The 15,040-nt window shown below is 42.3% G+C and overlaps 1 pseudogene; it reads left to right on the forward strand.

Moving 5' to 3' along the window:
* The window catches only part of LOC121844103, an 8,833-nt pseudogene extending 1,256 nt beyond the window's left edge, over positions 1–7,577 (forward strand).
* Positions 7,578–15,040: the final 7,463 nt, after the last annotated feature.

Below are 15,040 nucleotides of genomic sequence, written 5' to 3' on the forward strand. Positions count from 1 at the left end.
ACTGAGATATGGTGTCATGGGGAATATGGTACCACTGAGATATGGTGTAATAGAATATGGTACCACTGAGATATGGTTTAATGGGGAATATGGTACCACTGAGATATAGAATATGGTACCACTGAAGATATGGTGTCGCCAGGGAATATGGTACCACTGAGATATGGTGTAATAGAATATGGTACCACTGAGATATGGTTTAATAGAATATGGTACCACTGAGATATAGGGAATATGGTACCACTGAGATATGGTTTAATAGAATATGGTACCTGAGATATAGAATATGGTACCACTGAGATATGATATTTAATGGGAATATGGTACCACTGAGATATGGTGTTAATGGGGAATATGGTACCACTGAGATATGGTGTTAATAGGGGAATATGGTACCACTGAGATATGGTGTTAATAGGGAATATGGTACCACTGAGATATGGTTTAGTGAGAATATGGTACCCACTGAGATATGGTTTAGTGGGGAATATGGTACCACTGAGATATGGTTTAATGGGGAATATGGTACCACTGAGATATGGGGAATATGGTACCACTGGGTATGTGGTTTAATAGAATATGGTACCACTGAGATATAGAATATGGTACCACTGAGATATGATGTTAATGGGGAATATGGTACCACTGAGATATGGTGTTAATAGAGAATATGGTACCACTGAGATATGGTGTTAATAGAATATGGTACCACTGAGATATGGTGTTAATGGGGAATATGGTACCACTTAGATATGTTTTAGTGGGGAATATGGTACCACTGAGATATGGTTTAGTGGGGAATATGGTACCACTGAGATATGGTTTCATGGGAATATGGTACCACTTAGATAGGGGAATATGGTACCACTGAGATATGGTGTCATGGGAATATGGTACCACTGAGATATAGGGGAATATGGTACCACTGATATGGTGTCACTGAGATGGGGAATATGGTACCACTGAGATATGGTGTAATGGGGAATATGGTACCACTGAGATATGGTTTAATGGGAATATGGTACCACTGAGATATGGGGGAATATGGTACCACTGAGATATGGTTTAATGGGAATATGGTACCACTGAGATATGGGAATATGGTACCACTGGAGATATGGTTTAATGGGGAATATGGTACCACTGAGATATGGTGGTTAATGGGAATATGGTACCACTGAGATATGGTTTATGGAATATGGTACCACGGGGAATATGGTACCACTGAGATATGGTTTACTAGAGGGAATATGGTACCACTGAGATATGGTTTAATGGGGAATATGGTACCACTGAGATATGGTTTAATGGGGAATATGGTACCACTGAGATATGTACCACTGGAATATGGTACCACTGAGATATGGTGTTAATGGGGAATATGGTACCACTGAGATATGGTGTAATGGGGAATATGGTACCACTGAGATATGGTGTAATGGGGAATATGGTACCACTGAGATATGGTTTATGGGGAATATGGTACCACTGAGATATGGTTTAGTGGGGAATATGGTACCACTGAGATGGTTTAGTGGGGAATATGGTACCACTGAGATATGGTTTAATGGGGAATATGGTACCACTGAGATATGATGTTAATAGGGGAATATGGTACCACTGAGATATGGGGAATATGGTACCACTGAGATATGGTGTAATGGGAAATATGGTACCACTGAGATATGGTGTAACGGGAAATATGGTACCACTGAGATATGGGGAATATGGTACCACTGAGATATGGTTTAGTGGGGAATATGGTACCACTGAGATATGGGGAATATGGTACCACTGAGATATGGTTTAATGGGGAATATGGTACCACTGAGATATGGTGTTAATGGGGAATATGGTACCACTGAGATATGGTTTATCGGGGAATATGGTACCACTGAGATATGGAATATGGTTAATGGGGAATATGGTACCACTGAGATATGGTTTAATGGGGAATATGGTACCACTGAGATATGGTGTTAATGGGGAATATGGTACCACTGAGATGGTTTATGGGGAATATGGTACCACTGAGATATGGTGTTAATGGGGGAATATGGTACCACTGAGATATGGGGAATATGGTACCACTGAGATATGGTTTAATGAGAATATGGTACCACTAAAGATATGGGAAAATCACCACTGAGATATGGTGAATATGGTACCACTGAGATATGGTTGTAATGAGGAATATGGTACCACTGAGATATGGGGGAATATGGCCACTGAGATATGGTTTTAATGGAATATGGTACCACTGAGATATGGTGTAATGGAAATATGGTACCACTGAGATATGGGGAATATGGTACCACTGAGATATGTGTTTAGTGGGGAATATGGTACCAAAGATATGGGGAATATGGTACCACTGAGATATGGTTTAATGGGGAATATGGTACCACTGAGATAGGTGTTAATGGGAATATGGTACCACTGAGATATGGGGAATATGGTACACTGAGATATGGTTTAATGGGAAATATGGTACCACTGAGATATGGTGTGAGAATGGGAAATATGGTACCACTGAGATATGGGAATATGGTACCACTGAGATATGGTTGCAGAGATATGGTGGGGAATATGGTACCACTGAGATATGGGGAATAGAATACCACTGAGATATGGTTTAACGGGAAATATGGTACCACGAGATATGGTTGTGGTGTAATGGGAAATATGGTACCACTGAGATATGGGGAATATGGTACCACTGAGATATGTTTTAGTAGAATATGGTACCACTGAGATATGGGGAATATGGTACCACTGAGATATGGTTTAATAGAATATGGTACCACTGAGATATGGTGTTGAGAATGGGGAATATGGTACCACTGAGATATGGGGAATATGGTACCACTGAGATATGGTTTAATGGGGAATATGGTACCACTGAGATATGGTGTTAATGGGATTATGGTACCACTGAGATATGGTGTAATGGGGAATATGGTACCACTGAGATATGGTGTAATAGAATATGGTACCACTGAGATATGGTTTAGTGGGGAATATGATTACCACTGAGATATGGTTTAGTGGGGAATATGGTACCACTGAAATATGGGGAATATGGCACCACTGAGATAGTGTTGGGGAATATGGTACCACTGAGATATGGTTTAATGGGGAATATGGTACCACTGAGATATGGTGTTAATGGGGAATATGGCAACCACTGAGATATGGGGAATATGGTACCACTGAGATATGGTTAATATGGTACCACTGAGATATGTGTAATGGGGAATATGGTCCCACTGAGATAGTGGTCATTAATGGGGAATATGGTCCCACTGAGATATGGTGTTAATGGGGAATATGGTACCACTGACTTATGGGAATATGGCACCACTGAAATATGTGGGAATATGGTACCACTGAGATATGGTTTAATGGGGAATATGGTACCACTGAGATATGGTAATGGGGAATATGGTCCCACTGAGATATGGTTTAATGGGGAATATGGTACCACTGAGATACGGGGAATATGGTACCACTGAGATGTGGTTTAGTGGGGAATATGGTACCACTGAGATATGGGGAATATGGTACCACTGAGATATGGGGAATATGGTACCACTGAGATATGTGTGGTAGATGAGGGAATATGGTAACACTGAGATATGTGTTAGGGGAATATGGTACCACTGAGATATGTGGGGAATATGACAGTAACACTGAGATATGGTGTTAATGATGGGAATATGGTACCACATGAGATATGGTGTTAATGGGGAATATGGTACCACTGAGATGGTGTTAAGGAGGGGTGGTAACAGAGATATGGTGATGCTGTGTGGGCAATATGGTAGATTGTAGATAGGAATATGGTACCACTGAGATATGTGTGTTAATGGGGAATATGGTACCATGAGATGGCTGGGGAATATGTACCACTGAGATATGGTGTGGGGAATATGGTACCACTGAGATATGGGGAATATGGTAGACTGAGATATGAATATATAAAATAAAACACTTTAAAAACATATTAAATCAACACATAGTTCATAAGTGTGTCATTTGATGTCAGACTGTGTATGTGTTGCTGTGTGAGAGATTCCTAGACATGGTGATGCTGAATGTTATGGATGGTCATTGGCCAGTCAGTCTGACTTCCAGTGGCTGTGTGTGGTGACAGTAACATGTTGTCCTCTAACCCTAGTGTCTGGTAGGAGGGATGAGCAGCCAGTCAGTCTGACTTCCTGACTGTGTGTTGTGCCTGGACACCAGAGACAGCAACAGACATCTGTAGACAGTAACATAAGACCTGTTCTCCAAAATGAAGAATACCGTCCATCTTCATCAACACCAGCAGGTGACCAAGCATGATGGCTGGCACACACACACACACACACACACAGCACACACAATGGATGGCTGTGTGTGGTAACACACAATAACACACAGTAACATACGATAACACATGTAACATGGTGATGGCTGTGTGTGTGGTAGAGGAGGGTGGTAGACAGTAACATGATGATGGCTGTGTGTGGTAGACAGTAACATGATGATGGCTGTGTGGTAAAGGAGGGGGTGGTAGACAGTAACATGATGATGGCTGTGTGTGGTAGAGGAGGGGTGGTAGACAGTAACATGATGATGGCTGTGTGTGGTAGACAGTAACATGAATGGCTGTGTGTGGTAGAGGAGGGGTGGTAGACAGTAACATGATGATGGCTGTGTGTGGTAGACAGTAACATGATGATGGCTGTGGTGTGGTAGACAGTAACATGATGATGGCTGTGTGTGGTAGACAGTAACATGGTGATGGCTGTGTGTGGTAGAGGAGGGGTGGTAGACAGTAACATAATGATGGCTGTGTGGTAGACAGTAACACATGATGGCTGTGTGTGGTAGACAGTAACATGATGATGGCTGTGTGTGGTAGACAGTAAAATGGTGATGGCTGTGTGATGGTGGTAGAGGAGGGGTGGTAGACAGTAACATGATGATGGCTGTGTGTGGTAGACAGTAACATGGTGATGGCTGTGTGTGGTAGAGGAGGGGTGGTAGACAGTAACATGATGATGGCTGTGTGTGGTAGACAGTAACATGATGATGGCTGTGTGTGGTAGACAGTAACATGATGATGGCTGTGGGTGGTAGACAGTAACATAATGATGGCTGTGTGTGGTAGAGGAGGGGTGGTAGACCAGGAGGATCTGTATGAAGCCCTGTCCAGCGGTCAGATAGCGGGAGCTGGACTAGACAGTCACCATCCCTGAACCCCTGCCCACCAGCCACCCGCTGTGTTTCACCCCTTAACAACTGTGGTGAGTAGAAACACGGGGTGTGATTGGCTGTCAGATTCTCCACAAGTTCACCCTGATTGGCTGTTTCATTTATTACTGTTGTCAGTCCTGTACTGCCTGTTTAATACTGTTGTCAGTCCTGTACATGCCTGTTTATTACTGTTGTCAGTCCTGTACTGCCTGTTTCTTTTAATACTGTTGTCAGTCCTGTACTGCCTGTTTCTTTTATTACTGTTGTCAGTCCAGTAACATGCCTGTTTCTTTTTATTGCTGTTGTCAGTCCTGTACTGCCTGTTTACTGCTGTTGTCAGTCCTGTACTGCCTGTTTCATTTATTACTGTTATCAGTCCTGTACTGCCTGTTTCATACTGTTGTCAGTCCTGTACTGCCTGTTTATTACTGTTGTCAGTCCTGTACTGCCTGTTTATTACTGCTGTCAGTCCTGTACTGCCTTTTAATACTGTTGTCAGTCCTGTACTGCCTGTTTCATTTATTACTGTTGTCAGTCTGTACTGCCTGTTTACTGCTGTTGTCAGTCCTGTACTGCCTGTTTATTACTGTTGTCAGTCCTGTACTGCCTGTTTCATGTATTACTGTTGTCAGTCCTGTACTGCCTGTTTATTACTGTTGTCAGTCTGTACTGCCTGTTTATACTGTTGTCAGTCCTGTACTGCCTGTTTCATACTGTTGTCAGTCCTGTACTGCCTGTTTCATTTAATACTGTTGTCAGTCCTGTACTGCCTGTTTCATTTAATACTGTTGTCAGTCCTGTACTGCCTGTTTACTACTGTTGTCAGTCATGTACTGCCTGTTTATTACTGTTGTCAGTCCTGTACTGCCTGTTTCATGTATTACTGTTGTCAGTCCTGTACTGCCTGTTTCATTTAATACTGTTGTCAGTCCTGTACTGCCTGTTTATTTTAATACTGTTGTCAGTCCTGTACTGCCTGTTTAATACTGTTGTCAGTCCTGTACTGCCTGTTTCTTTTATTACTGTTGTCAGTCCTGTACTGCCTGTTTCATTTAATACTGTTGTCAGTCCTGTACTGCCTGTTTCATGTATTACTGTTGTCAGTCCTGTACTGCCTGTTTATTACTGTTGTCAGTCCTGTACTGCCTGTTTTACTACTGTTGTCAGTCCTGTACTGCCTGTTTATGCTCCTCACTCCTCCTCTCTCATTCTCTCTCCAGTGATCCTCCTCTCATCTCTCTCTCTCCAGTGATCCTGTCCTCTCAGTCCTCCAGTGATCCTCCCTCTCCTCTTTCCAGTGATCCTCCCTCTCATCTCTCCCTCTCATCTCTCTCATCTCTCTCTCCAGTGATCCTCCCTCTCATCTCTCTCTCTCCAGTGATCCTCCCCCTCTCATCTCTCTCTCTCCAGTGATCCTCCCTCTCATCTCTCTCTCTCCAGTGATCCTCCCTCTCATCTCTCTCTCTCTCTCTCCAGTGATCCTCCTCTCTCTCTCTCTCTCTCCAGTGATCCTCCCTCTCATCTCTCTCTCTCTCCAGTGATCCTCCCTCTCATCTCTCTCCAGTGATCCTCCCTCTCATCTCTCTCCAGTGATCCTCCCTCTCATCTCTCTCTCTCTCTCCAGTGATCCTCCCCTCTCCTCTCATCTCTCTCTCTCCAGTGATCCTCCCTCTCATCTCTCTCTCTCTCCAGTGATCCTCCCTCTCATCTCTCTCTCTCTCAGTGATCCTCCCTCTCATCTCTCTCTCTCTCTCCAGTGATCCTCCCTCTCATCTCTCTCTCTCTCTCTCTCCAGTGATCCTCCCTCATCTCTCTCTCCAGTGATCCTCCCTCTCATCTCTCTCTCTCCAGTGATCCTCCTCCCTCTCATCTCTCTCTCTCCAGTGATCCTCCCTCTCATCTCTCTCATCTCTCCAGTGATCCTCCCTCATCTCTCTCTCTCCAGTGATCCTCCCTCATCTCTCTCTCTCCAGTGATCCTCCCTCATCTCTCTCTCTCCAGTGATCCTCCCCCACATTGCCAGTGCGTCCTACTCCACGCGTAATGCCATGTCTGCTCTGGCAGCCAACAACCTGCTACTGGGCCTGAAGGGACAGCCAATGATCAAAGAGCACAAGCTGAAGAACCAATCACCTGCTTTCAGAACACCAGAGAAGAACCAATCACCTGCTTTCGGAAACACACAATCAGAAACACCAGAAGAACCAATCACCTGCTTTCGGGAAACACCAGAGAAGAACCAATCACCTGCTTTCAGAAACACCAGAGAAGAACCAATCACCTGCTTTGGAAACACCAGAGAAGAACCAATCACCTGCTTTCGGAAACACTAGAGAAGAACCAATCACCTGCTTTCGGAAACACCAGAGAAGAACCAATCACCTGCTTTCGGGAAACACCAGAGAACCAAAGAACCAATCACCTGCTTTCGAGAAACACCAGAGAAGAACCAATCACCTGCTTTCGGAAACACCAGAGAAAAACCAATCACCTGCTTTCGGAACCACCAGAGAAGAACCAATGATTGAAGAGCTCTTACCAGAACTGTAAATGATATAGCTGACTCTGGTCATGAAATGAGTAGATTATAGAGAATAGTGGTGCTGTTGTCATCCACCATTTTCACTCGACACGGTACATACCGTGGCACTCAGCACTTCCTCATGGGAGATGATTTCATGATGATAATAATGACGAAGGACAATAATAAACATGGAACTTCCCCCATCTTTTAATTCAGTCTGTGATGACGCCTGGAACGACATGTCCCTCCGGGAATTTATTAGTGTTTCCTCAAACAAACAAACAAACAAACAAACAGGTTTACATTTCATCTGCTCTTTGGGGGAACGTCTCAAATGGCACCCTATCCCCTATTCCCCTATGTAGTGCCCTACTTTAGACAAGAGCCCTATTCCCTATGTAGTGCACTACTTTAGACCAGGGCCCTATTCCCTATACAGTACACTACTTTAGACCAGAGTGTCAATATCAGAAGTAGGGCACTACTTTAGACCAGAGTGTCAATGGCTTTAAGAAGTAGGGCACTACTTCAGACCAGAGTGTCAATAAGACGTAGGGCACTACTTTAGACCAGAGTGTCAATAAGAGGTAGGGCACTACTTTAGACCAGAGTGTCAATGGCTTTGATCAGAAGTAGTGCACTACTTTAGACCAGAGTGTCAATAAGACGTAGTGCACTACTTCAGACCAGAGTGTCAATAAGACGTAGGGCACTACTTTAGACCAGAGTGTCAATAAGACGTAGGGCACTACTTAGACCAGAGTGTCAACGGCTAATTTCCTCAGAAGTAGTGCACTACTTTAGACCAGAGTGTCAATAAGACGTAGTGCACTACTTCAGACCAGAGTGTCAATAAGACGTAGGGCACTACTTCAGACCAGAGTGTCAATAAGAGAAGTAGTGCACTACTTTAGACCAGAGTGTCAATAAGACGTAGTGCACTACTTTAGACCAGAGTGTCAATAAGACGTAGTGCACTACTTCAGACCAGAGTGTCAATAAGACGTAGGGCACTACTAGACCAGACCAAGTGTCAATAAGAAGTAGGGCACTACTTTAGACCAGAGTGTCAATAAGACGTAGTGCACTACTTCAGACCAGAGTGTCAATAAGACGTAGTGCACTACTTCAGACCAGAGTGTCAATAAGACTTAGGCACTACTTTCAGACCAGAGTGTCAATAAGACGTAGTGCACTACTTCAGACCAGAGTGTCAATAAGACGTAGTGCACTACTTTAGACCAGAGTGTCAATAAGACGTAGGGCACTACTTTAGACCAGAGTGTCAACGGCTTTGATCAGAAGTAGTGCACTACTTTAGACTAGAGTGTCAATAAGACGTAGTGCACTACTTTAGACCAGTGTCAATAGGAAGTAGTGCACTACTTTAGACCAGTGTCAATAGGAAGTAGTGCACTACTTTAGACCAGTGTCAATAGGAAGTAGTGCACTACACAGGGAACAGGGCACCATTTGAGACGCTCGAAACCAAAACATGATTACACGGTGTTAAGAAATGTAGAAAAAAACCAACACAGAAATCCTTTTGGCATGAGGATAAAAGCCTTTTAAGCCAGAGAGGAGTGTAAAGTAAGGCAGTAACTGTCCTTCATCAAATTATATTATTACATAAACAACATTTTGTTAATCTATTGAATCCTTTTTGGTTAGTTTGTTGTCGCTTTTCACACAGGGGCTGTTGTTGTATAAATATGACCAGTATGTGCACTTTCAAACATTCACGTTATATATAAAAAATAAACATAAACAGTTTCACTTAGACAACAGCCACAGAAGACATCACCAGGGAAACTGGGCTACAGTGAGAGATGGCAGCCATTTTGGATCTGTTTTAAACAAGGGTCCCTCATGTCCTTCAGGGGGTACCTAAGGTTTATGCCTGATTGAAAAAGAGCTTAAATTTTCTTTTACTTCAGTGATCACTTAAATTAGATATAAACTCAGTATGAGTTGTACATTAAATTGGTTAGCGATTTAAGGTGTATTTACAATGTGGCTGAAACGCTGTTGGTATTCAGCTGTTAGAAACATCAAGACAGATAGATACTGGTCAGTTAGAGACAGTAGGACAGATAGATACTGGTCAGTTAGAGACAGTAGGATAGATAGATACTGGTCAGTTAGAGACAGTAGGATAGATAGATACTGGTTGTAGGATAGATAGATACTGGTCAGTTAGAGACAGTAGGATAGATAGATACTGGTCAGTTAAGACAGTAGGAGATAGATACTGGTCAGTTAGAGACAGTAGGATAGATAGATACTGGTCAGTTAGAGACAGTAGGATAGTAGATACTGGTCAGTTAGAGATAGATACATACTGGTCAGTTAGAGACAGTAGGACAGATAGATACTGGTCAGTTAGAGACAGTAGGATAGATAGATACTGGTCAGTTAGAGACAGTCAGATAGTTCAGTTAGAGACAGTAGGACAGATAGATACTGGTCAGTTAGACATAGGATAGATAGATACTGGTCAGTTAGAGACAGTAGGATAGATAGATACTGGTCAGTTAGAGACAGTAGGACAGATACTGGTCAGTTAGAGACAGTAGGATAGATAGATACTGGTCATAGAGACAGTAGGATAGATAGATACTGGTCAGTTAGAGACAGTAGGATAGATAGATACTGGTCAGTTAGAGACAGTAGGATAGATACTGGTCAGTTAGAGACAGTAGGATAGATAGATACTGGTCAGTTAGAGACAGTAGGATAGATAGATACTGGTCAGTTAGAGACAGTAGGATAGATAGATACTGGTCAGTTAGAGACAGTAGGATAGATAGATACTGGTCAGTTAGAGACAGTAGGATAGATAGATACTGGTCAGTTAGAGACAGTAGGATAGATAGATACTGGTCAGTTAGAGACAGTAGGATAGATACTGGTCAGTTAGAGACAGTAGGATAGATAGATAGAGACTAGGTCAGTTAGAGACAGTAGGATAGATAGATACTGGTCAGTTAGAGACAGTAGGATAGATAGATACTGGTCAGTTAGAGACAGTAGGATAGATAGATACTGGTCAGTTAGAGACAGTAGGATAGATAGATACTGGTCAGTTAGAGACAGTAGGATAGATAGATACTGGTCAGTTAGAGACAGTAGGACAGATAGATACTGGTCAGTTAGAGACAGTAGGATAGATAGATACTGGTCAGTTAGAGACAGTAGGATAGATAGATACTGGTCAGTTAGAGACAGTAGGATAGATAGATACTGGTCAGTTAGAGACAGTAGGATAGATAGATACTGGTCAGTTAGAGACAGTAGGATAGATAGATACTGGTCAGTTAGAGACAGTAGGATAGTTAGAGAGTTAGAGACAGTAGGAGTAGAGATAGGATAGATACTGGTCAGTTAGAGACAGTAGGATAGATAGATACTGGTCAGTTAGAGACAGTAGGATAGATAGATACTGGTCAGTTAGAGACAGTAGGACAGATAGATACTGGTCAGTTAGAGACAGTAGGACAGATAGATACAGGTCAGTTAGAGACAGTAGGATAGATACAGGTCAGTTAGAGACAGTAGGACAGATAGATACTGGTCAGTTAGAGACAGTAGGATAGATAGATACTGGTCAGTTAGAGACAGTAGGATAGATAGATACTGGTCAGTTAGAGACAGTAGGACAGATAGATACTGGTCAGTTAGAGACAGTAGGATAGATACTGGTCAGTTAGAGACAGTAGGACAGATAGATACTGGTCAGTTAGAGATACTGGTCAGTTAGAGACAGTAGGACAGATAGATACTGGTCAGTTAGAGACAGTAGGATAGATAGATACTGGTCAGTTAGAGACAGTAGGACATACTGGTCAGTTAGAGACAGTAGGATAGATAGATACTGGTCAGTTAGAGACAGTAGGATAGATACTGGTCAGTTAGAGACAGTAGGATAGATAGTTACTGGTCAGTTAGAGACAGTAGGATAGATAGATACTGGTCAGTTAGAGACAGTAGGACAGATAGATACTGGTCAGTTAGAGACAGTAGGATAGATAGATACTGGTCAGTTTAGAGACAGTTAGAGACAGTAGGATAGATAGATACTGGTCAGTTAGAGACAGTAGGATAGATAGTTAGAGACTAGGATAGATACTGGTCAGTTAGAGACAGTAGGACAGATAGATACTGGTCAGTTAGAGACAGTAGGATAGATAGATACTGGTCAGTTAGAGACAGTAGGACAGATAGATACTGGTCAGTTAGAGACAGTAGGATAGATAGATACTGGTCAGTTAGAGACAGTAGGATAGATAGATACTGGTCAGTTAGAGACAGTAGGATAGATAGATACTGGTCAGTTAGAGACAGTAGGATAGATAGATACTGGTCAGTTAGAGACAGTAGGATAGATACTGGTCAGTTAGAGACAGTAGGATAGATACTGGTCAGTTAGAGACAGTAGGATAGATAGATACTGGTCAGTTAGAGACAGTAGGATAGATAGATACTGGTCAGTTAGAGACAGTAGGACAGATAGATACTGGTCAGTTAGAGACAGTAGGATAGATACTGGTCAGTTAGAGACAGTAGGATAGATAGATACTGGTCAGTTAGAGACAGTAGGACATAGATACTGGTCAGTTAGAGACAGTAGGATAGATAGATACTGGTCAGTTAGAGACAGTAGGATAGATAGATACTGGTCAGTAGAGACAGTAGGATAGATAGACAGTAGAGACAGATAGGATAGATACTGGTCAGTTAGAGACAGTAGGACAGATAGATACTGGTCAGTTAGAGACAGTAGGATAGATACTGGTCAGTTAGAGACAGTAGGATAGATAGATACTGGTCAGTTAGAGACAGTAGGATAGATAGATACTGGTCAGTTAGAGACAGTAGGACAGATAGATACTGGTCAGTTAGAGACAGTAGGATAGATAGATACTGGTCAGTTAGAGACAGTAGGATAGATACTGGTCAGTTAGAGACAGTAGGATAAATAGATACTGGTCAGTTAGAGACAGTAGGACAGATACTGGTCAGTTAGAGACAGTAGGATAGATACTGGTCAGTTAGAGACAGTAGGATAGATAGATACTGGTCAGTTAGAGACAGTAGGATAGATAGATACTGGTCAGTTAGAGACAGTAGGATAGATACTGGTCAGTTAGAGACAGTAGGACAGATAGATACTGGTCAGTTAGAGACAGTAGGACAGATAGATACTGGTCAGTTAGAGACAGTAGGATAGATAGATACTGGTCAGTTAGAGACAGTAGGATAGATAGATACTGGTCAGTTAGAGACAGTAGGACAGATAGATACTGGTCAGTTAGAGACAGTAGGATAGATACTGGTCAGTTAGAGACAGTAGGACAGATAGATACTGGTCAGTTAGAGACAGTAGGATAGATACTGGTCAGTTAGAGACAGTAGGATAGATACTGGTCTGTTAGAGACAGTAGGATAGATACAGGTCAGTTAGAGACAGTAGGATAGATACAGGTCAGTTAGAGACAGTAGGAGATACTGGTCAGTTAGAGACAGTAGATAGATAGATACTGGTCAGTTAGAGACAGTAGGATAGATAGATACTGGTCAGTTAGAGACAGTAGGATAGATAGATACTGGTCAGTTAGAGACAGTAGGACAGATAGATACTGGTCAGTTAGAGACAGTAGGATAGATAGATACAGGTCAGTTAGAGACAGTAGGACAGATAGATACTGGTCAGTTAGAGACAGTAGGACAGATACTGGTCAGTTAGAGACAGTAGGACAGATAGATGGTCAGTTAGAGACAGTAGGACAGATACTGGTCAGTTAGAGACAGTAGATAGATACTGGTCAGTTAGAGACAGTAGGACAGATACTGGTCAGTTAGAGACAGTAGGTCAGATAGATACTGGTCAGTTAGAGACAGTAGGATAGATACTGGTCAGTTAGAGACAGTAGGACAGATAGATACTGGTCAGTTAGAGACAGTAGGATAGATAGATACTGGTCAGTTAGAGACAGTAGGACAGATAGATACTGGTCAGTTAGAGACAGTAGGATAGATAGATACTGGTCAGTTAGAGACAGTAGGATAGATACTGGTCAGTTAGAGACAGTAGGACAGATAGATACTGGTCAGTTAGAGACAGTAGGACAGATAGATACTGGTCAGTTAGAGACAGTAGGATAGATAGATACTGGTCAGTTAGAGACAGTAGGACAGATAGATACTGGTCAGTTAGAGACAGTAGGATAGATACTGGTCAGTTAGAGACAGTAGGACAGATAGATACTGGTCAGTTAGAGACAGTAGGATAGATAGATACTGGTCAGTTAGAGACAGTAGGACAGATAGATACTGGTCAGTTAGAGACAGTAGGACAGATAGATACTGGTCAGTTAGAGACAGTAGGATAGATAGATACTGGTCAGTTAGAGACAGTAGGATAGATAGATACTGGTCAGTTAGAGACAGTAGGACAGATAGATACTGGTCAGTTAGAGACAGTAGGATAGATAGATACTGGTCAGTTAGAGACAGTAGGATAGATAGATACTGGTCAGTTAGAGACAGTAGGATAGATACTGGTCAGTTAGAGACAGTAGATAGACAGTTAGAGACAGTAGGATAGATACTGGTCAGTTAGAGACAGTAGGACAGATAGATACTGGTCATAGGATCTTCCTGGGCAAAAACCTTTTAAAGATTTGTCAGTCAACTACAACACAACTCAGTACAGTAACGTTACGGCAACAAGACACTGGGCCAACACGTCGCCATGGAAACACAGAAGCACGGCAGTCAAAGCTCTTTTTTTTTTCCGGCGTTAGGGTCATTTACAAAAATAAAAATAAACTATTGTCTAAAGACTGTTAAGTGTTAGATGTATCGAATAAAAAAAAAGAAGACATTTAAAGAAGCACAGATACTGTACCAAACTGTTCCACGACATCTAGTCACTAACAACACTATGTTATAGTTAACTGGGGCCCCAGAGTTATCCCTGATCATGTGACCTGACCAGGAGACACGCCAGGCTCTAGTTATATAAAAAGGCAATGGTTTCATTGGATGTCCCCTTGCAGAGGAAAGTGTTAAAAGCCACATAAATGTGAAAGATGTACATTTCTAATGTATTGTCCTGTGTGGAGACAGGATAAGGGTCCACCCTATAACCTACAGCACCTTCGCAAAGTATTCAGACCCCTGGACTTTTTACACATTTTGTTACGTTACAGACTTATTCTAACATGGATTCAATTGTTTTTTCCCTCTCATCAATCTACACACAATACC

The sequence above is a fragment of the Oncorhynchus tshawytscha genome, unplaced genomic scaffold (assembly GCF_018296145.1).
Source record: "Oncorhynchus tshawytscha isolate Ot180627B unplaced genomic scaffold, Otsh_v2.0 Un_contig_684_pilon_pilon, whole genome shotgun sequence".
Classification (NCBI taxonomy): Eukaryota; Metazoa; Chordata; class Actinopteri; order Salmoniformes; family Salmonidae; genus Oncorhynchus; species Oncorhynchus tshawytscha.